We start from the raw sequence: 25,458 nt of genomic DNA, 5'->3' as shown, positions 1-25,458 counted from the left end.
TACCCTTGACTATTGATGTGTGGTTCTTACTGTAGTGATCCTTGAATGCATGCTTTTTGTTGCCTTCTAGGATCTCGATATTGAATCTATTGTATCTATGTAATTTTGGATATCCACGGTCTGGAATTTTGTCGTGTGGTAGTGCTCTGAGTCCTATTTACAACCCCATATATATGATCAATATTGGATTCTTCAAGAAAGAGTTATACCCAATCTCCCTCGATGAGCTGATTATAGAATGGTTCAATAGAGAAAAATTGTATGAAGTTCCACGTGTCACTGTTGCGACCTTCGGCCCTGAAAACTATGTCCAACAAACTACTATCCGTCCTCTTTCTGTCACTATTTACGAAATTCTAATCCAATGCTTAGAGAGAAATTTATGATGATTTTTCCAACGTCACTTGTTTGACATGGAATTCGGGAGCTTGCAAAAACAATAACTTCCTCAGATCATATCTCCGAACATTTAGTGAACCAAGATCTGAAATTCGGTCACGAGGTTCATCAAGATTTCAGCTCAAATGGATTTAATTGTTAGCTTCTGAAGCTTTGTAGAAAAAAAGTTATAGAAAAAATTCCACGATGACCTGCTTGAAGCCATAAAATCCCTCCTAGAGGATGATGTGAGGGTCACTATTTATATGAATGTCTTGAGTTGAGAGGGTCCTACATAAGTGAACGTTGGAGGGATTTTAGGAGCAAAAAAAACATTATTAGTTATTGACTATTCAATGACCACAACCAATTATGAGTGCCATGCCACAACCCATAGGGTTTTAGCCCACTAACTCGGGTTACTAACTTCAAACACGGATATTTCTCAAACCATGAAGAATTACATGGCGTGTCATATATCAACATAAACATCTCAACGAGTAGAATCCATCTAGAAGATCCTTGACTCAAAATAGAGTAATTTGTGAAGTCAAAATTCCCAAGCAAGATCGGGGTAGCCCTTGGTGCTTCTTGGGTTGACATCAATGACAACCACTAATCAACAATTGATGCATTTGGAGTGGAAAAAGTGGAACAACCAGCTCGCTAGACCAGTTTAACCGACGGGACCTAGTTTGGCGAAATGGGGTATAAAACCTTCCAGGAGTATTTTTTGGCGTCAAAGGACATTTTTTGGGGTTGAAAATTTGTCACTTTAGCGGTACACCTTTTCTTACTATTCTACACACATATACCTTTCTAACGAAGCAAGAAATGTGTCAATCAAAGTCTGTATGAAAAAATTATTCCACTCAGAAGTTGACCTACCTATTTTCACACCTATAGTTCAGGAGGATGCTGCGTTAGCCCCCATTATTCATGGAAAAGGGGCTAGCCACGTGTTTGTGATGTAAAATACTCTAGAAGATTCTATTTTGTAACTCTAGTTAAGAGTTTATGTAGTCAAACTTAACCACTATTAGGCTATCGGGTTGTGTTATAACTGGGCCACTAGGAGGAAGATTCATTCCATTCTTTCGAGAGCATTTTATTCCACAATTGAGAAAATATAGCTAGGAGAGATAGGTGGAAGAGCACACATAGAGTATTTGTGCACTGTAGTAGCCCGTGGGCCACATGCATTACTTCTTTGTACTTGCAACCATATTTCCAGACAAAGAAAGAGAGCGAAGCGACCTCACCTTCCATACTTCCTTTCGCATGCATGCATTGATTACAGTTAAGTACACAAATCTTAAAGTTTAATAAACTATAATAGTGTAGAATTTTTAGAGTTTTAATATAATATTATTAGATCTGTTGTGATGAACTGTCCAATGGAATATCCATGGAAGTTTACAGATCACATAAAAAGGTAAATCTCTACATAGGAAAAATGTATTCAAAAGAATGAGGAGAAACATAAAATTCAGGCTGTGACTATCAAAAAATATAATATTTTGATAGAGGAATAAGGGGGTGACACTTTGAAAGAATACCAAGTGTCCAAAGGGAGACTTGTGGCTACATCCTATAGGGAAGAAGTAGTATCCCCAAATGAACATCACCAAGCTATAAAAATCCTTAAGGAGAGATGGGAAAAACATTTGGAGATCCATAAGACCAAATGGGACTAGTGGAAAGAAGGGATAAAGAAGCAAAAAATACCTCTACACTACAAAACCAAGTGAAAATATTGAAGGTAGAAAAGAAATAACTTGGCTTATTTATGGAATCTATCCTTAGTTACAGGGTTCCTTCCCTTGTATATGCCATGTTCTTGTATGAGAAGTATATGATGTTTCAATTTAAGGTAGTTGTTGAGAGGAAACCCTTCAAGGTAACCTCTCCAAAAAGCTTTTGGGATGCCTATTATGAGTGTAATGGTGAGGATAAAAACTTATTGTGTGATTTGTATCAACATAGTACATTTTTGCACCATGTTATAGAGTGTAACCCAACCATTTTTTGAATGATATCCAACTTATAGCTTTAAGTTCCTTCCTAAATAATCATGTTTTGTGGAATATTTCAGTATTAAATATTTCTTAGAGAAACCATGTTCTATGGAATATTTCCCTATTCATTGAACTATTAGTTGGTTAATTCTTCATCACATGCAACATTCATACCCCATATAAGAAGGGAGACCATTGCGCAATGCATGGGGAAATGAATCCTTTGAGGATAAAGCCTTGGAAGGATGTTAGTAAAGATGGGAGAAGGCTACAAAGGATAAGTTAATATGGGATGAAATTAATTTTATGAACCTCCACGTAGAGCTCACAAGGGTATAAAAGTATTTTTAGTGCATAAGAGTATGTGGGAATCAATGGATTGGGCCTAGTTTTCATTTTCCCTTAATCTGGCATCCCTCACCATAGTACTATAGTGATTACAATATTGCTTCTAGATGGGAGGCTATCTATTGGTAGGGGATTGTGTCTACAAGAGGATTCTACACATCCATTGAACATGGTAAACCTAACAATAGCATAAAATACATCCATGCTAGGTAGTCCTAATTAAATTTATATTTAGATTGATTGCTTGTTTGCATGAGGAAATGCAACGATTTTAGATGGGTGGAGATGATAAATGCCTAAAACACCATATTTTCCACATTTATTTATCACCTTTTTTACCTCTGTTTCTCATTACATTATTATCCTAAAGCTTGTCTTTACCAATGATGGCACATTTTTTCCCAAGGTATATTTTCCCATTATACTAATGATGCCATTTTGAGCTATTATACTAATGTGTTCATGGAAGAACTAGCCATTTTATGGTTTCTAATGTAAATAATTGTGAGATATTTATTTATATAGGATACTTCATAATATAAGTGGATATTATTGGCCACCCACTTCTTCCACTAACTTCATCATTGTATATCTTCTCGGTAACTTTTCTATGATTTTTTGTGTCGCAAATTTCTGGGGCCATTTTGAGGCCATAAACAATTTTTTTTGGCGATTATGGGGGCCAAGGGTTGCCTTGGCATTCCCTAGCCCTATTCAAAATTTACAATCCTCAAATAGTTCTTTCCATTGAGATATTTTCCATGCAAATAGAGATTGTATGCAAAATTTGTGCCCTTGAGAAGTTGATGTACCAACTAAGCACCTTGGGGTACAAGCCTTTTGGCACTTTATGTTCTAGGTTTAGGGTTTTATACCTCTATGGTTATTTCTCTATGTTAAAATGAAATTATTTTTAACTCTTGTAATATATTTTGTGAATGTGTGTAACAACCATCTCTCTCTCTTTGGAGGTAGCTATCACCATTCTAACTAGTTTGTGTTCTATAGTATTGTGTTATTTTATTTATTAATAGAAGTTGGGTTTTCACCAAATATTATATTTATTCGTGTATTAATTTCCTTTCATTCTTTCCTTTCATTTCATTCCCTGTACAACCCATATTAGTGGTATCAGAGCAATCTACTTCTTCTTATTTCTTGATGCATGTCCCTGACGAGGTCAAGGTAAAAGACTTAGGTCTTAAGTTGGTTTCACTTGGGAATGATCGTTGTTGCCAACGTAAGTAGCCTCCCATGGTAGAAGAAAATATGTATTATTGAACAAAAGATATTGTAAATTTGTTTCTTAAGGAATAACTCACATGCCAAAAGAATAAGATGATGGACAATTTTCCCATATCCTTTGACAACTTCCAACAATAGCTGAGGCACCTTCAACAAGCGACAATTTTGGAGGTGAAACACCCTTCAATTTACAAGTTAAATTTGGTACACCTTTATTTGAAGGACAAATAAATTCAAATGATTTGGAGAAATGGTTAAATCTATTAGAGGAATTTCACTTAGTTCAAAATTTTTCGACAATGTGAATGTTACCTTCGAGCTCCTCAAATCCATTCCCCATGTCAAAGATTTGTGGAAAGCTTAATAAGGGAGTCACAACGAATATGATTATATGATATTCAAGGTATGACCCACTTGGGAAGCTTTTATTAGTTCCCTTAAGGAGGAATTCTACCTTCTAGGGAACTGTGATGAGCAATACATGAGATGGAAAACTCTACAACATGAGAGAGATTGTACAATGTTGGAGTACACCAATATTTTAAATACATTGAGCCCAAAGTTGGGTATCATAGAATTAGAGTCACTATTGGTTCTAAAGTACAATTTAATGGTATACATATATACAACCAAACAAAGATGTATTTCTTGGACATCTCCTTTCTAGGATTTTCTTTTTCACATGCTATAAAAAATGATCAGAAATTGAAGCAAAGGAATAACTAGGTGTGCAAGTTTGCAAATACATTGTAATGGAAGCCTAGAATGGTGGTCCAAACTCATAAAATAAGGGATAGAGCACATAAATCCAACCTCAAGACAACCACCCCATGTCACAGGTAAAGAAGGGTAATGGGGAGCCAAAAAAGGACATCAGAAGTGGTGTGAGTTTCATAAAATCCCTTGGTGAAACATTAATGAATTTCACTCAAAAAAATCATTGTTAGTGGAGCTTAAAGAAAAATAAATAGAATATGTCTTTTATTATGATTGAAAATGATATAAAGAAAACTAGAGCATTGATGTAGAACCCAATGCTACCATTGCAACTGCAAAGATCCAACCAAAATTCCTAGAGGAGCCTAAAGAGGGGGGGGGGGGTGGGGGTGTCTCTTCCATTCATAGATGTGGGTGAAGGGGACCCCACTACATTTCACTGTTTATAGTGGTATCCAAAATAATTTGATATCTATTGAGTTCAAAAAGAGATTAAATTTTCCAATAGTGCCACATTCCCAACCATACACCATTGGTTGGTTGAGCCATGGATAAGATATCCATGTTAGCAATCATGGTTTCCTATCCTACATCATCAAGCCATACACAGTGTGATGTTCCCCATTAATATTTTATGAAATTATTTTAGGAAAAACTTATATGTGGAAACGTCATGTTGTATGAATCTCATCCCTGTAATGAAATTGTTATTCTGGGAGGTCAACTTTATGGAGTACCAAAGGTAATTATGACTATTGCGATTTCATTTATCTCAATAAAACCGTGTCAAAATGTAATCTCTCAAACCAAAAAGTTTTTCCTCCTTATGGTTTGGTTATAAGGTGAAAGGAAGGTCATTATAACTACCATAGCCTCATCATAGGGCCTCTCTACACAATAGAAGCAGGTGGACAAGATTGTAGAGACATACAAAGATATATTTGTTCCACCTATCGGGGTGTATCTGCACTGCCATGTCAAACACTTAATTAACATGATATATAGTGCTCCTTTGACTAGTTGTCTCTTGGATAATGAGGAAATAAAAAATCAAATTCATGTGTTCATCCAAAAGGGCGAAATTGACAAAGCTCCTCACTTTGTGGGATTCCAATTGGGTTGGTGTTGAAGAAGGATGGGACATGGACACTCTGTATTGATTATAAAGCCCTGAATAAAAGCATTGTTAAGAATAGATACATGATCCCATGAATTGATGATCTTCTTAATTAGATTAAGGGTGACAAGTTCTCTAGTATGATTTATTTGAGGCCAACCTATGATCCAAGAGGATCTAAGATGCCTCAAAATTCAGTAGTCCCAAATTTCAATGGAAGTGTTCCATGACTAAGAGCTCAATGAGACCTTTCCAACGCAACTTGAACAAGTAAAAACAAAATATGTGTGAGAAATTTATCACATTCTAAAGTATTGTAAAAAAATGCACAAAGGAAAGACATAGGTGACACATGGAAATCCTAGAGGGTCACACATGGTAGGTCGTACAAAGGACACGTGGCATGACCATAGAAATGATGTTGTAAGCCATGCAATTGACACATGGAAAGGTCGTACATGTGATGTGGAATGAATTTACAACTGAAATGACATTCGAGCTAGCAGGGTAGTTGGAAGGCACATGGAAGACTCTGGAAGAGTCACATGGCATAAGTGCTAACTAGGTGGATGATATGGCAAACTGACTCAGCCATCGACATGGAAAGGCTAAAAGGGCATGGCACTGATTGTTTCACAGGTGGACCAATCATACAATGATATATGGACCAATATCATGGTGCCATGTGCCACTCTCATTAGATAAAAATGGGCTTAGTGACCATGGAATGACCAGATGGGGAATCAAACCCCTGGCCTTGTGGAAGCAGGCGCAGAGACTTAACCAACAGACGAACAAATGACCATTGGAATGGAATCAGGATACACTATATTGAAACTTTAGTTATAACGTGATGCAATCTAAATTTAGTTATATTTATACTTTATTTATTCGACCCCACCGCCTCCTGTATCCAACGAATTGCATTACCTCTACCAACCAATACATCTATAAAATGTTATAAAATTGTAACCAATGTAGAACATGTGCCGAAGTTGATTGGGCCATGTAACATTTTTGGTTTTTTATATATTCAAACTGGTTGATCTAGGCTACAACCTCTGCGGGTTTGAGGGACTAGGGTTGTAATATCTGCGAGTTTTAGGGACTAGGGCGGCGGACCCCAAAATGTTATATGTACAAAAATATGTTCCATTGCACTACATGTTGTGGTTGTGAAAGAAAAGGTCGGGCCCTTGATTATATGTGCTTGTTTATCATTGTGTATGTGAAAATACACTTTTTTTATGCCCTTTTGGAGATCAAAGAAAGGAGGGAGTGTTGTGTAGGGTTCTTAGAGGATTTTGTAAAATTGTAGAATAGAGATCTTACTTTTGAGATTGAGTACTTTGATGTAATTTTTGCTATTTTTCATCATAATTAAAGAGGCCACTCCATTGGAAGTATAATTATGTATCATACATTGGGTGAACTCCATTATCAATATCGTTGGTTCCTTTTCTTTATTTGCATTTATTTCTTTTTATTCATATTTCTTCATTGCACTTTATTGAGTTTTGTATTTCACATGCTGTTTAAGAAGACAAATCACAAGTTCATAAATCAAGTATCTTGATCAAGTTTGGTATCAGAGCATAGCGAGAAAGTTTGATTTGGTTTTTGAGTGTGGATGATTACAAGGTCTAAGCTTGAGAAGGGAGAATGTGAACTTGAAGCTTGCAATACCAAAGTTGGTTCAAGGAGCTTCACTCAAATAGGAGAGATGACTTCTACAAGATGAGAGAATCCTTTTAACTTTGAGTCAGATTTCTTGGAGGCATTCAATTTGATGCAAGGAAGGATGGAAGAGCTCTACCATGAAATATGAATTCAAAGAGGAGAATGCACAAATTGAGTTAAGAAGGAGGGTGATCATCCCCCTCTTCCTCCTTCTCCTCCTCCTCCTTCAAGACCTCCCTATTCTCCTCATTCTTCACATCCTTCTTCTCCTTCTCATTCTTTGTCTCCATCTCTTTATAAGAAGATTGCTTCAAAGAAGCATTGTTAAAGTTGGATGCCAAGTTTGATTTGCCAATGTATAATGGCGAGCTTAATGCAAAAAGATTAGATAACTGGATTCAGAAAATAGAAGTTTATTATTGTGTTTAGCAAATTGTTGTAGAAGAGGTAAAGATTCAGTTGGCCTATCTTCAACGTGAAGGTAAAACACTAGTTTGGTGGAAAGTAAACATTGAGAAGGTAGTAGAAAGAATGGCAAGCTCCTTTCTTCATGGTTAGAATTCACTAATGCATTAAAGAAAAACATTTATCCTTTAGCATACACTTAGAAAGTAATCATGAAATGGAAAATTTTGATAAAAGGAAAAGGACAAAGCGTGCAAAGGTTTACCAAAGAATTTAGGTAGAAGGCATTGGCTTTAAATATTCCATTACTTTCTCTAGAAATGATTTTAAAATACATAAGTACATTGTGCAGTTTCATTTTCCATACTATTCTCGCATTTAATCTTGATAATTTGGATGAAGTATGTGTCCAAGCTACTCATCTTGAGTCCAGAGGAAAGAATGTGCAAAGTGGTTTTTGAAAAAAAGTAACCATCCAAGTTATTAGAAGGAAAATTAAAAGGAAAATGGAAAGGCAAGAAGGATACTATAGTGAAGAAAGAAGAGGCAAAGCCTACATGCTCTCATTGTCAAAAGGAAGGGCATGATGATGCTCATTGTTTGAAGCTACATCCTAAATTAAGGCCTAAAATATTTGGAGGCAAAGGAAAGAAAAAGGCGTTTTCCACAGTGCAACAAGATTTGGGATATGATTCAGGGGATGAAACTCAGGTCACAACTATAGGAGTGAAAGGCTAAACATATTCTCATGCTAGTTCTAGTTCTTCTATTCCATCTCCTAGTATTGAAAGAATACGAAGTGAGATTTTTCACGTAAGGCTGATAGTTAAGCATATGAAAGTTGATACTCTTTTTTATATTGGTTCCTAAGTGAATTTAATATCTGATGTCAAGAAAATTGGGATTAGAAGCAACACCTCATAAGAAATATTATCCTTTCGATTGGGTATGGGATATTACAAAGCTACAAGTAACAAAGTAGTGAAAACTTAAATTTTCTATCACTTCAAAATTTGTTGACGAGGTTGAATTATATGTGATTCATCTTTATATTTGTGGAATTGTATTTGGAATCCCTGACTTATATGATAGGAAAGCCATATTATTAAGAGAACAAATATCACATCATCAAAGATGGGGTTGAGTATATTGTAGGAGAACATAGGGTGAAGACTAACTTATCACTTGTTATTTGAGGGCAAATGAAGAGGCTCATAAATGTTAGCAAGAACTTTGTACTATTGGTTGTGAAAGAAAAGATTTCAAAAAATCTGATGATTTTAGGGGTTATGATATTTCTCATGAGGATGAATTAGTTAAATTCATTTCTAACTATGATGAGATCTTCTAAGAAACTAAACGATTTCCTCCGAGGAGGGAGATTCAAAATGAAATTTACCTGCAATAAATTTCTCCTCATCCTAATGTTGGTATGTATAGGATGTATGTGATTGCAAATGTAGAGATTAAGAAGAAAGTTCAAGAATTTCTTGAAAAAGGAATCATGCCTATTTATTCTTCATGTGGATATCCTATTGTGATGGTACCGAAGAAGTATGGTATGTGGAGAATGTGTGTTGAATTTTGTGCACTAAACAAAATCACGATAAAGAATTGATCCCATATTCCTCATATCGATGATTTTTTAGATCACTTAAAAGATACAACTAATTTTACTAAGTTATACTTGCGAAGTGGTTATGATTAGATTCAAATTGTAGAAGGCGATGTTTGGAAAACCACTTTTAAAACAAAGTAGGGTTTATTTGTATGGTTATTGAAAACTTTTAGTCTTTGCAATGCCTCATGTTTATTTAATTAATAAATCAAATATCTATGAATATGTTTAAACAACATGTAAGAGGTCAACAAATTTGCATTGATTGGTACATTTCTCCTTGTGAAACATACGAAAACTATGTAAAAATGTGTTTGGGGCCTTACCCCGTTTTTGTTTCAAAAGCTAGTGCTTGTTGGCATTAAGGTACCCTGCCCCTATTACTAGCCAATACTAAGAAATTTGAAGTTTTCGGGCCCCCGAGCCCTTTTTCCATAACGTACAAATTGGCATTTAGGGGAGTCACCCCTTTGTTTTGGATAACCACAAATTTGGTGTTCTTATGCATGTGATGATTGACATTTTTTGACCATTCATTTATGACTTTGTGATTGTATACTTAGATGATATTATTGTATTTAATTAAACTTGCGATGAGCATGTCAAGCATGTCAAACATGTATTTGATAATTTGAACAAGGATAATTTGTAGTTAAAATTGTCGAAGTGCGAATTTGGAAAGACATCATTGGTGTACTTGGGTTACATAATAGGGGGGTGGTGAATTGAGAATAAATCCCTTTAAAGTTTAAGTGAAACTAGCCCAAGCCTACATTAGTAACAAAAGTTAGAAGCTTCTTAGGAGCAGTCCAATATTGGAGAAAATTTATTGCTAACTTATTGTTTATTGCATCTACTTTAAATGCTTTGAATAGCATGAAACAAGTATTTTAGTGGGGAGGCAAGCAACATAAAGCCTTTGATACATTAAAAGAAAATATCAACACAATGCTGGTATTAACATTTTCAAATTTACAACAACCATTTGAGATAGATATTTATGCAAGTGGATATTCCATGGGAGTAGATTTGATGCAACAATGTAAGCCAATCTGTTATCACTCTGAGACCTTTTCTAAAGATGTTTTTAGATATCCTACATATGATAAAGAGTTGTATGTAATAGTACAAAGTGTTAAAAGGTGGAAGAATTACTTAATGGGAAAGAAAACAATAATACATATAGATCATTAACCATTATTGTATTTTCAATCACGAACAAAGATACAACAAACAAGGCATTTTAAGTGGATTGGTTTTCTACAATCATTTCATTTGGTCATCAAATATAAGAAGGGTGTAAGTAACAAAGTGGCTGACATGCTATCTAAACCTCTGCTAAATGCATCTATTATCTTCTATAATGATTCTTTAGCACTTGATAGTTATGTTGAGAAATATTCTAGGCATGATGACTTCAAAGATGTAGGTAAGAGGTTAATTCATGGTTCACAAGTGAAAGAATGCATGTAATCATAAAATATCATACTTCTCATATTTAAAGGCTTTTTGGTTTGGAAAAAATCTAGTTCATTTACAAACATTTTGTTTTTGGCCTCGAATGAGGGAAATTGTATCCAAGTATGTAAAAGGGTGTGTATTGTTTTCCACTAGTAAACCCACTAATAGAAAATTAGGTAAGTATACATCTTTTCCAATTCCTTCATCTATGGGAGAGAATTTCTATGAATTTCATAGGAGGTTTTCCTATGTCCAAAGGAGGTAATGATTACTTGTATGTAGTTGTAGATAGGTTTAGGAAAATGTTTCTTTTGATGCCTTGTAAGAAGAAAGTGATAGCTGAACGTACCACACATTCTTTCAGCATGTTTGGGTTCACTTTGGATTTCCAACTTCCATTATTTCTAATCGAGATTCCCACTTTATGGGAGAATTTTGGTCCATCTTGTGGAGATTGATGGACACCTAGTTGAAGAGAATGATTGTTTTTCATCCACATACTGATGGAAAGACAAAGGTAGTTAACGATACCGTGGTACATTTACTCTGACGATACTGCAGTAAACATCCTAAGCTTTGGGATGAACAACTACATTATGTGAAACATTCCCACAACAGAGCATTTCATTCTTCTACATAAATATCTCCATTCGAAAATTGCTCTGTGTACCTACCAAATATCCATTGGATTTGATTTTTAGGAAATATGTTGATTTCAATGAGCATAGGGATGAAGACAGAGTCTAAAAATTCATTCAGAAGATCCAATTATTGCATGATACAGTACAAGAAATTTTAGAGAAGATCCAAGCCTAGTATAAGGCTAGGCATGATAAAAATCATAGGGATCATCACTTTCAATTTGGCCAATCTTATATGGCCCATTTACTATTTTGGAGAAAATTGGCACTAATTCTTTCGACTTAGATCTATTTCCTTACATGCATATTTAGTTAGTTGTAAATGTGGAGAAATTGAAACTGTATGAGTTGTCAATGTAACAACCCTGCACAAAAATCCATGTAATAAAGTTAATAAAGGAAAATAATAACCAAGGTCATGAGACACATATTCCAAGATGAATGTAGGAAAAAAACATAGTGACAGGGATCACTTTGTTAGAAAATTATATATTACAGAGCAATGGAACACATGAAATATTGCAGAAATATAAACACAGAAAACGCATAAAACAAGAGAGACATAGATATACGTGGTTCACCCAGTTTGGGCTACATCCATGGAGAAACAACCAGTCCTTCTTTTATTATATTATCCAACAAATTGAAGAGATACAACCTACAGCAGATCCGTTGTAAAGCCCTCTTCACTCTCAATCTCCTCTCTCTTTCTCACTCAGAATACGGATCTACATAGATGTAGTACAATTCCCTCATTTATAGTGAGGGGTTGCCTTCTAGGGAAAAAAAAACCCTAAATTAAACATAACTTCTACCGTCAGATCATCACCCCCCCACCCTCCCGCGTGGAGGGGTGTACAGTCTCCCTGGGGTATACATCTGGTTGAAACCTTTGAATACAAAAGATAATTAGGCTCCACACCCAACACACTTGTGATTAATTAATAGCTATGGAAATTGGCAAAGGAAATGACAAAGGCTTTGGAAATGCATGAGGCATTTATTGGCATCTTATTTATGAAAAAAATGGAAAATAGGAGAAAAGGAAGGTGAAAGGTCGCAAGTTGCATGTGAGGAGGAAAATGAAGGAAAATAATGGAAAAATGAAGAAAATAGAGGCCTCAATTATAAAAAAGGATTATGAGGATCAGTTCACAACATTCTTTAGCGTGATAGCTTTTTGTGAGTTTTAGCTTGGATCTCTCTCTCTATTATCTCTATCTCATACTCTTGGACACAAATTTTTCTTGGAGCACTCTTGGAGGAGTGTGGCATACTTGGGATTTGGAGAAAGAAGGCAAGGACAAGCAGGAAAGCATAAGGGGACATCAGAATCAACAACTACAATAGGCTTTTCTTGTAGGCACCGAGTTGCATGTATGATTTCCTTGAAAATTTTGGCATGCATGTGGTTTGATGGTTATGATATGTCATTGCCATGGAGGATTGCCCAGATTGACAGTGGTTCTACCTAGCCTTAGCATTTCTTGGATAGCCATAGTGTTGTGGGTTTCTTTCCTTTTTTTTTTGGGTTGGTTCTCATGTTCCTTATGGTTGTGGGTTGAGTTACTAGTTCCTAGAACCTTGGTTGGACAAATGCTCTAGAAGCCCTATAATAACATGGGTTGAATTACTAGTCCTGGAATCCCTAGTTTGACAAACACTCTAGAGCCCGACAACAGCTATTGGTTGAGTTACTAGTCCTGGAAGCCTTGGTTTGAACAAACGCTCTGGAACCCTAGACAACTCAGGTAGATATCAATCTAGTGATGGTTAGTTGTGTACAACCGTGAGGTAGAATCATTGGTTGAGGATTGAGGTGGTTTGGATTTTGGAAGCCCTAGTTTGGTTTTATTTGAGTTGTTTCATGAGATTCCACATTCATGCTTGGGATATGGCACGAGGGTTATTGGCTGAAAGAGAGATTTGTTTCAGTCCAATCTATGGTTGGATGGTACGTGGAAGTCCCTGACTTGGTTGGATTTACATATGTTAATAAGAGCCCCTTTCCTTTGGTATTTCATGAGTAAATGTGCTTTTCATTATGTGGCTTTAATAGTTGTTTCATCATTTTTATATCTTTGGTTATTTGTTGGTTATGGGAACGTTTTATGATAATCTTGATGTATGGACATCATCATGTTTTGGTTAGTAGATGAAATAATAATTTATGAGTGACCTAATAGATAACAATGAAACTATTGGGAGGAGATACAATTCCTCCTTGGTGATTCTCAGATAAGTATCAGACCCCTATGCTTAGATATGTTGTTATGACCTGTAGATTTCATGTTCATGATATATTTGACGAAATTCTTGTTATGGCTGGTAGGGGTCAGGTTAAGTCCTTGACCAAATTTTTTGCATTAGTAGCATTGCTTCAATGTTATTTATCATTTTTGGAAGTTTCATGAAGTGCTGGGCAGTGGCTTGAGTCCTAGCCCTAAAAAAGTTACATAAAATCCAGCGTCGCTGGCATAGAAATGCCTGAAAAAGGCCACAGTCACAGTCATATCTTGTTGTGGAAGTGACTAGAGGGTCTCAATCGCATGCATGGCTTGTCGTGGGAGTGACTGCGGGTCTAGATCAACAAAAAATCAAGTTGTCTCAGGGCTTGGGTACCTGGAAGGGTTGGTTGTCTCCTTAGGGTTTTGTAGCTCCTGAGGAAGGTTAGATTGGTCTTGTCTCGTTAGTTCCACTTCCTTAACTATAATTGGGGAGTTGAATCATATGATAGTAACTCTTTGTCACATGTTTACCTGGTGGACTGGTTAGCTTGGGTAAATGTGGGAGGAGGGTGGTTATATAGTAGTATCAAAGCATGGTTCCGTTCTCCTTGGGTGATGTTTGGTTTCATTTCTCCTTGGATGAATGTGTTGTCATGTGTACATGTCAGTTGCATATGTGTCCTTATGCTTATGGTCTATGTAATTGTTATGTGTGCATGGTACCGATCATTGTTTTCATTGTGATGTTATGCAAAAGTTGATGGTTTTATTGTCGGAATGTGTTCGTCATGAGTGCATGTTAGTGTTTATATGTATTGTTTATGCATGTGTGTCGTACACATGTTTGTTATGCATAGCACTTAATCAGTGTTGTAGTTGTTGCATTATACATGGTAACTGGAATGATGATTAAGATGATGTCTATATACTGTGATGATTATGATTATACGTATATTGTGCTAATCTGGTTGATCTTGTAGACGAGATATCCTCCCCTGAACTCCACTCAGGTACATGGGTTTGTTCATTATTTAGTTTAGCTGACATGATATAACTTGTAGGAAGAGAAGATCAAAGATGACTAGAAATATGGTATACTATAGCTCATGAGATTCTCCTTATAGATCAGATGAGCAGCGTAGTGAGGGATATTCTCCTGACATAACATATACTTTGAGAAGTTTGAAAGAAAAAATAAGGAGTTACAAATAATATAATGACCTAATCATTTAGTCACAAGAGAGACTTGCTAAGGCACAAGAGAAACAAGCAAAGGTCGATGCAATGATTCTTCAAAGCTTGTTAGACTTGTAGAGACAAGGACCGCTTAGAATCAATCATGGACATGACGATAGAACTAACAGGGCATATGGAAGTAGGTCGCATGGTGGGAACATGTTGGATAGAGATGACACTATCAGAGATGGAAGATTCTTGGATACACTTGATAGATGAGGTAGTGGAAATGTGATTTAATAGAGTTATAGTTCAGAGTGGTATCATGGTCATCATCACTATCATCCTTATAGGAGGAGTGACAGTGGATATTTTTCGGATGATTTCAAGAAATAAAAACCATCTACATTTGATGGGGAAATAAAGAAGTCACTAGATGCAGAAGCGTTGTTGCTTGGGATGAATAATTTCTTCAGATTGCACGATTACTCAGATAACATGAAGGCCATAATAGCTACATTCTCTCTTAAAGGTAATACAAAAATCTGGTGGGAAGATGTAAAGAATTTCAGAGATATTCATGAAGAGGAGTTGAAATGGATTGAGTTTGAGAGACTTTTCAAAAATAAGTATCTATTTGGAGAGATACTATGATGACAGGGCAAAGGCGTTCTATGAGATGAAGATGGGATATATGACCGATGAGGAGTGCACTAGCATATTCTTGGAGTTGTTGAGCTATGTGCCTTATCTAAAGGAGGAGAAAGTGAAGATTCAAAGATTCATCAGTGGGTTTTTGGTAGCATTCAAGGACATGATTGAGTTTGATGAGCCTAGATCATTGGAGGAAGCCATTAGGAAGCTAAATCATTGTTATGAGCAATAAAAGTGTAGATCTGAGACTAAGAAGATTTGGAAGTGTAATGAGAAGAATAATTGAAAATGGGATAAGAAGTGAACAAGACCCGAGGACACAAGTAAAAAAAAGAATGCAACACCACCTAAGAAGCTCAATGCATTGGATAGAGGACAAGGTTTTCGGTCTAAGGAGAAGAACAAGGGTGATGATAGGAAACATTTACAATGTTGGACTTGTTGATGAGAGCATCACAGAAGAGATTGCCCACAACATCAGGGTGGTATACTGCAAATCTATAGTGCTCAGGAGGCACAAACAGTGGGGGATGTTAGATAGAGTATTCCTCATATTTGTGTAGTTCTGGATAACAGGTAGGAAGATCACCAAGTGTCTATTATCAAGATAGATGGTAAGATTTGTGATCAAGTTGTTTCTATTTTGATTGAAACTGGATCTAATTATAGTTATGTTAATCTTGACCCGATGGATAAGTGTGGTTTGAATAAAGAAGTGCATGCATAGTATTGGTTAGTGGAGTTGGATATAGGTACTAAGAAGAGAGTTCATCATTGGGTAACAACTTGTATGCCTACATCAACACATCTGAACGTACTTCCGTTGTTATCATATAGTATGATTTTTCATATGGATTAGCTATATCTTCACAGAACTAAGCTGGATTGTTATGAGAAGGCTATTGAGTGCTTAGATGACAATGGGGAACAAAGAATATTACAGGGTAAGAAGAAGGCAACATCAGTTAAAATGATGATAGTTATGCAGGAAAAGTGCAGTCGTAGGAAAGGGTGTGAGTTATTTGCAGTGCATATTTTTAGTGATAAAGATAAGGAAGTTGGGGATGTGGATATTTTGAGGAGGTATCCGGTTTTACAATGGTTTCAGGATGTGTTCCCCACAAAGATTTCAGATTTTCCGCCAGATAGAGAAGTGGAATTGTTGGATTGATGGGGTCTGACCCACGTTCAACGTTATCTACGCCAACCAACAAAACCCTAACTGTTGGCCCTTTATGCAACAACCTGTGTAGTGTAGGTTGCATTCTCACTCGAAGCAGTATTGGGGGATGCTAGAACCAAGTTTCTGCATCCAGAGCCTGTGTGTTGTGTTCTTCCAGTCCTTATGGCTTATATCTACCTTCACGCACCTTTAACCCTTATGAACAAATAACTACTACAAATCTATCTAAACAACTTCCAAAATTCATGAAGGTTCCTAAGTATACTTATCATGCATAAATATTACAGATCTATTACTTTTGTGCCGTAAACAAGCATTAATTCATGTAAATAATAACAATGAGCGAAGATATATAAACTCCGCAGAAGTAAATAATAAGACGCAGATGAACCAGATTCATCTCAAAATAGTCTTTATTAAGTATAATCGTTCAATTTCAAACTTATTTTCCCTGCGCACACAGCTGCAGGGGCCTACATACTCAGCCTGCAAACTTACCAAGGTCTCCCCACACTCAGCTATAGGAGCCTTCCCCTTTCACCTAAGTACAGGAAACATACCTTTCTTTCCTTAGTACCTTTCCCTAACAATGATTCTTCACTATCTTGTTACCTTTATAGACTCGCTATGACTCATCTATATATAGCATTTTATTTATAATACCATGGTTTGTAGACCATGGGCGGGTCTCAAAACTACTCTATCACCTACCCACCTAAGGGACTAAAGTCCCTTTGACTCGTAGTAGCTTCACGCTCTGTTTCCACATTTAGCGGATACTTTACATTCATGACAAAAAGATATTCCAAAATTAACCCAAAACTTGACCAAAATGACCCCAGGGACCTTATCCCAACAGGCCCCCAACACAAATTGGGTGACTCGCCCTCGAGTCACTCAACTGGCGCAACAATATTGGCTTGGATTTTGTAGAACTCCACCTTCAACACGTGCAAGTTAGCAGTCCCTTACACTACAACCTACTACACTTCCTCGGCTAGCTTCTATGTTGTAGGGCCTTCCACCGCGAGGCCCATTGTCTATTGTGTTTGTTGGATGGTCTTCAACTTATCTTGTACTGAAAGAGTAAGATGGATTGCTTCCTCTTTCCACGACTGTGTCTTGGCATTCAAGATGGCCTCTTTTCTCTACAGCTCCTTGCTCTTTGTTTTCAGTTGTTTCCCTTTTGTCAAGAGAGCGAAGTGCTGGACTGGTGCCAAAGTACGTGCAGTCACCTTGAGTTCATCAAATTGTTGCTGCTTATCCTGGATATCTGTTCCAATTTTCTGCAGAGTGGGGTCTTCTTGCAGAGTCATCCATAATTCCATGGCTTGCTCGAATAGCTCTGTGCATCCATTGACCACTGCATATAACGTGTCCATTCCTTCTTTGATGGCTGCTCCGTGCTGCTCCCAAAATTTTGGCAGAGTGGTTGGCTATAACTTCAACTGCATCTCTGAGATTTGCATCTGTAACACAAATCAAACTCAGTCAACTTCCTCCTTTGGTTCTCTAATTGCGGTAGCCAATTTTCAAATCTTCGTTGTTGATGCTACATCTTCAGGAATATTAAGTTTTGGCAGCGCATTATATGCTTGAGTAATGGCTCCTCCAATTTCTGGCTACGTGTGGCTAGTTATTCCTTTTCCTTTAGTTCTTGTGCCTTCTCTACAAATATTTTCTTGTTTTTCATCTTTACTTCACTCATGACTAACATCGCACACTACTCCTTGACCCTGAGCTCGTCTAATACCCCCTGATGCAATTCGTGGAGGGTCTGAATAAGAAGCGCGACTAGGTTGACACCCACATCCTTGCCTTGTGCGAGTTGGGTGTTTTCCTCTTTTGCCTATGTGCGTAGTGATCCCTGTGGTAATGGTATAATTCTGAGGTCCAAAGTCCTATATGTCTCTAGCACAATTGTGCTTGCTTGCTGCAAGCTCGCTTGAATCTCGCTTGCTTGTCCCATGCTCGCTTGTAGCCGTCCAATTTGAATTTGCAACTCGTGTAGATCCTTCTGCATGTTCCCCAGCATCTGTAGGTACTGTTGTTCGAATTGTTTCCACAGTTCGATCGTTGTATCGTGGACCTTATCTCCGATCTCATCCAAATCCCCCTCAATGAGGACCATTGGATCCACATATGCATTCTTATCATATTTTTGTTTCTTTCTGGGTTTGGAAGTCGTCTCCTTGGTCCACTTTTGTAGTTTAAAGGGGGTGCTTTGCTCCTCACCCCCACCTCCTTCAACATTAGTCTTTTATTTGTCTGCAGAGTGCTGAGAAGCTGACTCCTCAAACTCCACCTTGGTTTCATTCGCGACGCGCTCCTTTTCAGCAGTTGCCTTAGCAGAATTTGCCTTGGCAGCAACTTCCTTCTTTTTTTGTGAAGCTTTCTCTCGGGTTGCAGCCTGCTCAGCTTCCTTCTACTTCTACGCTACTGTCGTTTTTGCATAGGAACTCTGTTTGCCTTTTCTTGTGCCCACGCTAATATTTGTGGGTTGCAGCCACTCCCCTGACCATTTCCCCACAATTTCCTATACATCTACGTCGGTGATGAGGTACGGTAATTTGTACCATACCTTCTTAGGATCTCATGGCGTGTTGATAGTCACATTGTGAAAATTTGCCTTGAACTCCATGTATGCCTCCAACTGCTTAAACAGGGTTGGTGACAACCTCAACGTATGGCTGATCACCATGCAGAGCTCCATCTCTACCAGCACCCAGAACATCTTCATCTCCATGACCCTCTCAGGATCCTTTATAGCCTATAACGAAGCGAACTTCACAGCCTTTGGTAAGTCATCATCCTGTGGAGGGAACTGATTGTCTTTTGGTAGTCTCCATGCAACTAGAGAAATTAACAACAACAACCAGGCATAGTGGAATGCCTTGCCATCATCCTATGATTCACGACAATTCATCAAAAACTGATTGTAGAGGTACTGTTCCCCCTTCATGCATTGGGAATCAAGTGAAATTATTGGCGCTGGAACCTCGTCCGCGCGACACTTTCTCATGACCTTGTAGGCCAAAATCTGTGCAGCAAACTGTACCGCCTTATTTTTGATTGAGCGAATGGAGTATCCGCACAACTTCTTTACTAAGCCAAACTCACTCTTCATTTAGCTGCGAGTTTCTTTGCTTGGTCTTACCCCCAAATTCCTCATTTGGATCCACCCCTTGGTAGGGAAACCTTGTACGGTTGATTAGCATATCTGTAGTGGGGATGGGTTCTTCCAACGAGAGACACCCATCATGAACCAATGTGAGAAATTGTCGCACACAGACCATATTGATAGTCATTCTGATGAAATGCGGTACCCATAGCGTATTCAGTAATCCATCCTTCTCAACCCCCGCAACCCACTTCATAGGCTCTAGTCGCGTGACTCTGGTCTCCTCATAATAGATCTTTTCCAAGTACTTGTTTTGCGCCAACTGCGAGAATTTTTCATAGTCGGCTAGATCTCAGTCTTCCATCTTTAGCGCGGTAATGCGCCCTAAGAGCGCGCCTTCAAATACTAACTTCTTTGGTAGCAGTGGTGTAGAAACCATAAACTTGCTTGTATCTGGAACTTTTGGTACCTTCGCTTTTCCTTTCCGTGGCACAAAATACTTCGGGAGCCTAGTGAGATGCTCACCGTCCTCAATGTCCAACTCTTAAAAACCTTTGCGAAGCTCTTCTTTGTCGAGACCCAAGGGTTCATGTGGTTGTTTTGACTTGTCCATCTTCCCTTTCTGCTGAATCTCAGTAGGGTTCTTTGTCGGTGACTGCCTCACCAGAATAGACTGTGGTTTGTTCTATTTGTCCTTAGCAGCAGATGATTTAGGCCTAGGCGACCTCGGTTCCATAGGCATAGATTGTGTATCTTCCACCGCCAACGTGATTTCAGGGGCTGTGGCTTCAAATCTTGCAGCTTCTGCGGGGTCAGTGGCCGTCATTCCATCCAAGAAGGCTTTGTGAAAGGTTTTAGACACGTTATCTAGCCTTGGATGCTTAAAAAGATCTTCCCAATCTTCCCGATTCATAAGCTGAAGGCAAGAGGGCTCACAAGAAATTTTCAGGAGGCAAAGTGTTCTACTGCACGCTGGCATGCCAAATTTATAGGTGAGTTCAAATTCAAATATGATAGTTCCATCCAAATTCCTATCATAAATGCATCTTTGGCGGGAGATTACCAAATATTTGTGCCATAAATGTAGCCTACCCGCTTCTCCTAACGGGAATTTCACCATCCAATCAGCTACAGTTCCTTCAACGATTATTTTTGGACCTTGATGTGAGGCACCAACCTTCATGGCGCATCTCTTCTGGCGTAGCTCCTTCTGGTGCTCTTTGATTCCATCGCGCAGCCCCCTCACTTCGATTTTCCATTTTTTGGGCAGTGTAGTTTATAGTCTTGCACTTCCTTGCAGCTGCCTGGAGTGCTAAGACTATCCTTCCATCATGTAGTCATTGCGTAGGGGAAGGATCCCCTTTATATAACTTCAATCGACCTCCATTTACTTTTCCCAAGAATAATTCCCCATTCAACTTCGCGTGCTGAATTACGCCACTATCTGTAATTTCCTTGACTACATAGGGTTCCAACCAATGCATTTGAAACTTCCCAGGGAATTTCATGAATTTTATATCATAAAGTAGGACTAAATCATTTACCTTGAAGGTGAGCAGCTTAATATGTCGATTGTGCCAGACCTTCTCGCGCTCTTTTTTCACCTGTTGGTGAAATCCTGCTAGAAATCAGTCTTCTTCTAATTCCAATGACTGTGTGAGGCGTTCATCCATAGTTTCATGATCCACCATATCATTCAATGTTGCAATTCACAAACTCAGCACAATATACTCCATGGGCATCACAACCTCTATCCCATAGACCAATCCAAACAAATTTTTGCCTATCAATGTTTTACACATCATCCTATATACCCATAGGACTGTTGGTATGTGCATATCCCAGTCGTTCCTCTACGCATTGCAGATCTTAGTCAATGCATTCTCCAGGATTTTATTGAATGCTTCAACCGTACCTTTAGCTTGAGGATGATAGGTTGTACTCTTTTGATGATAAACTTGGAATTATTCAAGCATTGCAACAATTGTTTCATTTAAGAAATGTGTACCCCTATTGCTCATCAGTATCTTAGGACATCCAAACCGAGTCAAGACATATTCAAACATGAACTTCACAATTGTAGCAGTGCTATAGTGTTTGACTCATTGTGCTTCCTCCCATATCGTCATATACTTTGTCGCAGTAATAATGTACGCGCTCTCGTCTTCTTCCCTAGTGGTTGTATGGGACCCACAAAATCAATCGCCCATTTTTCAAATACTTGCAACGATATTTGCGGGTTCAAGGGCAGTTCGTCCCTTCATGATGGCTTCCCCATCCTATGACAAGAATCGCATGCCCTACAATATGCCTTAGAATCCTCATGCACCATTGGCCACCACAATCCTGCGCGCAAAATCTTCTACGCGGTTTCTCTGCCTGAATAATGTCCTCCCGCTACTCCTCTATGTGCTTCGGCGAGGATGCTAGATCGTTCAAACTCTGGAACATATCAGTGTAGTATTTCATCAGTGCCCATTTTATACAAGTGTCCTGCGATCACTGAAAAATCAGTAGTGCAGACCACCAACTCCTTTTTCTGCTGAGTAGAATATCCCTCCGGGGCCATGCCATTTGTAAAAAAATGGATTATATCAGTGAAATGATCATCTATGATGTGCACAGCAAAGAGATGCGCATCTGGAAACCCTTCTTCTAGACTAGTAGGTTCTTCGCCTGTCTCGATCCTGGATAGATGATCTGGTCCAGCGTTTAATCGTCTAGGCTTCACGATTACCTCAAAATCATATTCCTAAAAAAACAACAACCACCTATAGATATTCCCCCCCAACACAGGCTTGTTGACCAGGTACTTGAGAGCGGAGTGATCTGTGTACATTTTGAAATGTGCACCTAACACGTAATGTCAGAATTTTTGTAGTACGTAGACCATTGCCAGTCCTTCGCGCTCTATAGTTGAATAGTTCTTCTCAGCCTTTGACAATTTTCTGCTTGCGAAGGCTATAGGATGATCAATTTCACCTTCACCTAGCTAGGTCAATACTGTACCCAATGCAATACATGAGTCATCACATGTACATGAAACTCTTTCTTCCAGTTTGGAAACACCAAATGGGTGCCGTCACCATATTTTCTTTTAACGCATCCAATTGTGTTGACACTCCTCGTCCCAGTAGAAAGTCGCATCCTTCTTCAGTGATTTCTCCATCGGCGTAGTTATCTTCGCATAAGATTTGATAAACTTCCTATAGTAGTCAGTGTAGCCCAACGTTGTGCACAATTGCTTCACATTCTTTAAAGCTTCTAAATTAACAATCACAACTATCTTCGTAGGGTCTACCATTAATTCCTGTTTGCAGGCTACATGGCCTAACAATATCCCATTAGACACACAAAAGAAACATTTCTTCAAATTCGAGGCAATCTATTATTTGCGATAAGTATCCAACATAAGACACAGACTTGCAACGTGGCGCTTTACCAATCCAAACATAGTCCAGTCATCAAAATACACTTCTAAAAATTTATGGATAAACTCCTTAAAAGTGATAATTACAACCCTTGAGAAGATCGCAAATGCATTCTTTAGCATGAATGGAATTACTGTGTACTAGAAGCACCCCCACTATGTCGCGAAGTTTTTCTTGTTGCGATCCTCTGGCGTGATCTTAATCTGATGGTACCCTAAGAACCCATCAGTGAACAAATAAGTTTCCTGTCCTCCAACATTCTCCAAAACTTCATCTGTAAACGGAGTTGGAAATGGGTCATGAACGCACACATCATTAAGCTTTCTCAGATCTACACATATCCTGATTTTTCCTTGCTGCTTCTTTTCCTGGACAACCATAGGGCTTACCCAATCAGACTCTTCTACATGCTCAATGATTCCAGCTTCCAACCTTTTGTCCAGCTCTTTTCACGCCTTCTCCTTATACTTAGGATTTAGGCGGTAACGTCTCTGTGTCATGGGCTTCACATCGGGCTTTAAGGTGATATTCATCACTCCCAGATCTCCTACTATTCCGTTCAGGTCCGAGAACTCGGTAGGAAAAAAGTCCTGGTATTTGCGCAACAGTTTCGCCACTTTATCAATTGTATCTTCATCCCAATAATCACCTATCTTTGTAAACTTAAGCTGCGTGTCAGACCCAATGTTTAGTTGCCTAGTCTTCAACGGTTCTGTTATATTAGGGTTCGCTCCTCTAGTTCCTTCAACCTCACGTTTCCCCTCGGCCTCTGGAATGTTGATCTTCCATGGATCCTCTTCTTCTTCTTCTACAGTCACATTGTAGCATTCCAGCGCATGGCATAGCTGTGTATTCCAGTTCGGTTGAACCCATTCTACCGACTCTTCAGGTGTTCTAAAGATAACGGCCTTAATTTCCTGGAGCACTTCATCAATGCATGCAAATCCATCCTCAAAGTTGAAAGTTAACAAGAAACTTTTCCTCAAGATATTCCACTTAGCTGTTCCATGGTGTAGCTTTATTTCTAAGTACCAATTCATTGGAATAGTATCTAAGGTGTGACAGAAGATATGCACCCATTCTGGTTGTGGCTCTTCTCCTCAAGATTTAGTCCATCACGCCAAATTCTCGCGCGGATCATCCTTTCCACTGTATTTTTCAGTCATATGGGTATTAGCATATCCAAACCTTAGCTTCATCATTCGCCTGTATTCCTTCCAGTCGGTGAAGTTGTCCTTATGCATACCCCACCAATGGGCAGGCATAACACACAGTGCCAAATCGAGTGACTGGAAATGATGTTATTGTGGTACCTCCCTTTCAAACTTATCAAAAATAAACTAACATCATCTAAGCCATCATAATGCAGAAGATTTCTTACCTCCATGGATACAAACCACAACAATTTTTTGTCATGATATTGCAATGTAGCATGGAAAATTCGTGCAATCTATTCTTCCAGTGCTTGAGTTCTTTATCCGAATCTGAGGTACAAGAACTATCTCTATCCCACATGATTCACCCATATGCAATGGGATTGATCCAATCTTCATCGCGTGCAGTTATATTGTATATCTGATCCAAGTCATCATCCTCCACATAGTCACGGACGGGTTCAGTGTAGTGCACTTCTTTAGCAGGGTCCAATGGTACAATAACTCAGAGTTCCTTCTTCTCAAATTTCATCCTTCACTTCTTTAAGTTTCTTATGACATCCATGTCAAAGGCCCAATCAATTCCCAATAGTACAGGGTAAGGATTGTTGTCATCCACTATTTCAATTACTTCAAAATCAACCAGAGTGCTTTCTCCTTCAATGTCTACTGTTACCCCATACAGATGCCCCATAGGAATAATCTTTTGTTGACTGGCCATGTGTAGCTTTATAGGAGATCACTATAGCACAGGCCTCCCCATCAATTCCCATGTTTGCTTAGGTAGGATGTTCCCATGAGAACCCAGATCTAAGATGACTTGATCCATTTCATATTCTCCAATCTACGCGAACAACCTCATTTCGCGCCTTGTCCACTTCTT

The sequence above is a fragment of the Pinus tabuliformis genome, chromosome J (genome assembly GCF_031772625.1).
Source record: "Pinus tabuliformis cultivar Carrire ecotype Pingquan chromosome J, CPIR1, whole genome shotgun sequence".
Taxonomy (NCBI): Eukaryota; Viridiplantae; Streptophyta; class Pinopsida; order Pinales; family Pinaceae; genus Pinus; species Pinus tabuliformis.
Note: the sequence above shows the minus strand (reverse complement) of the source record.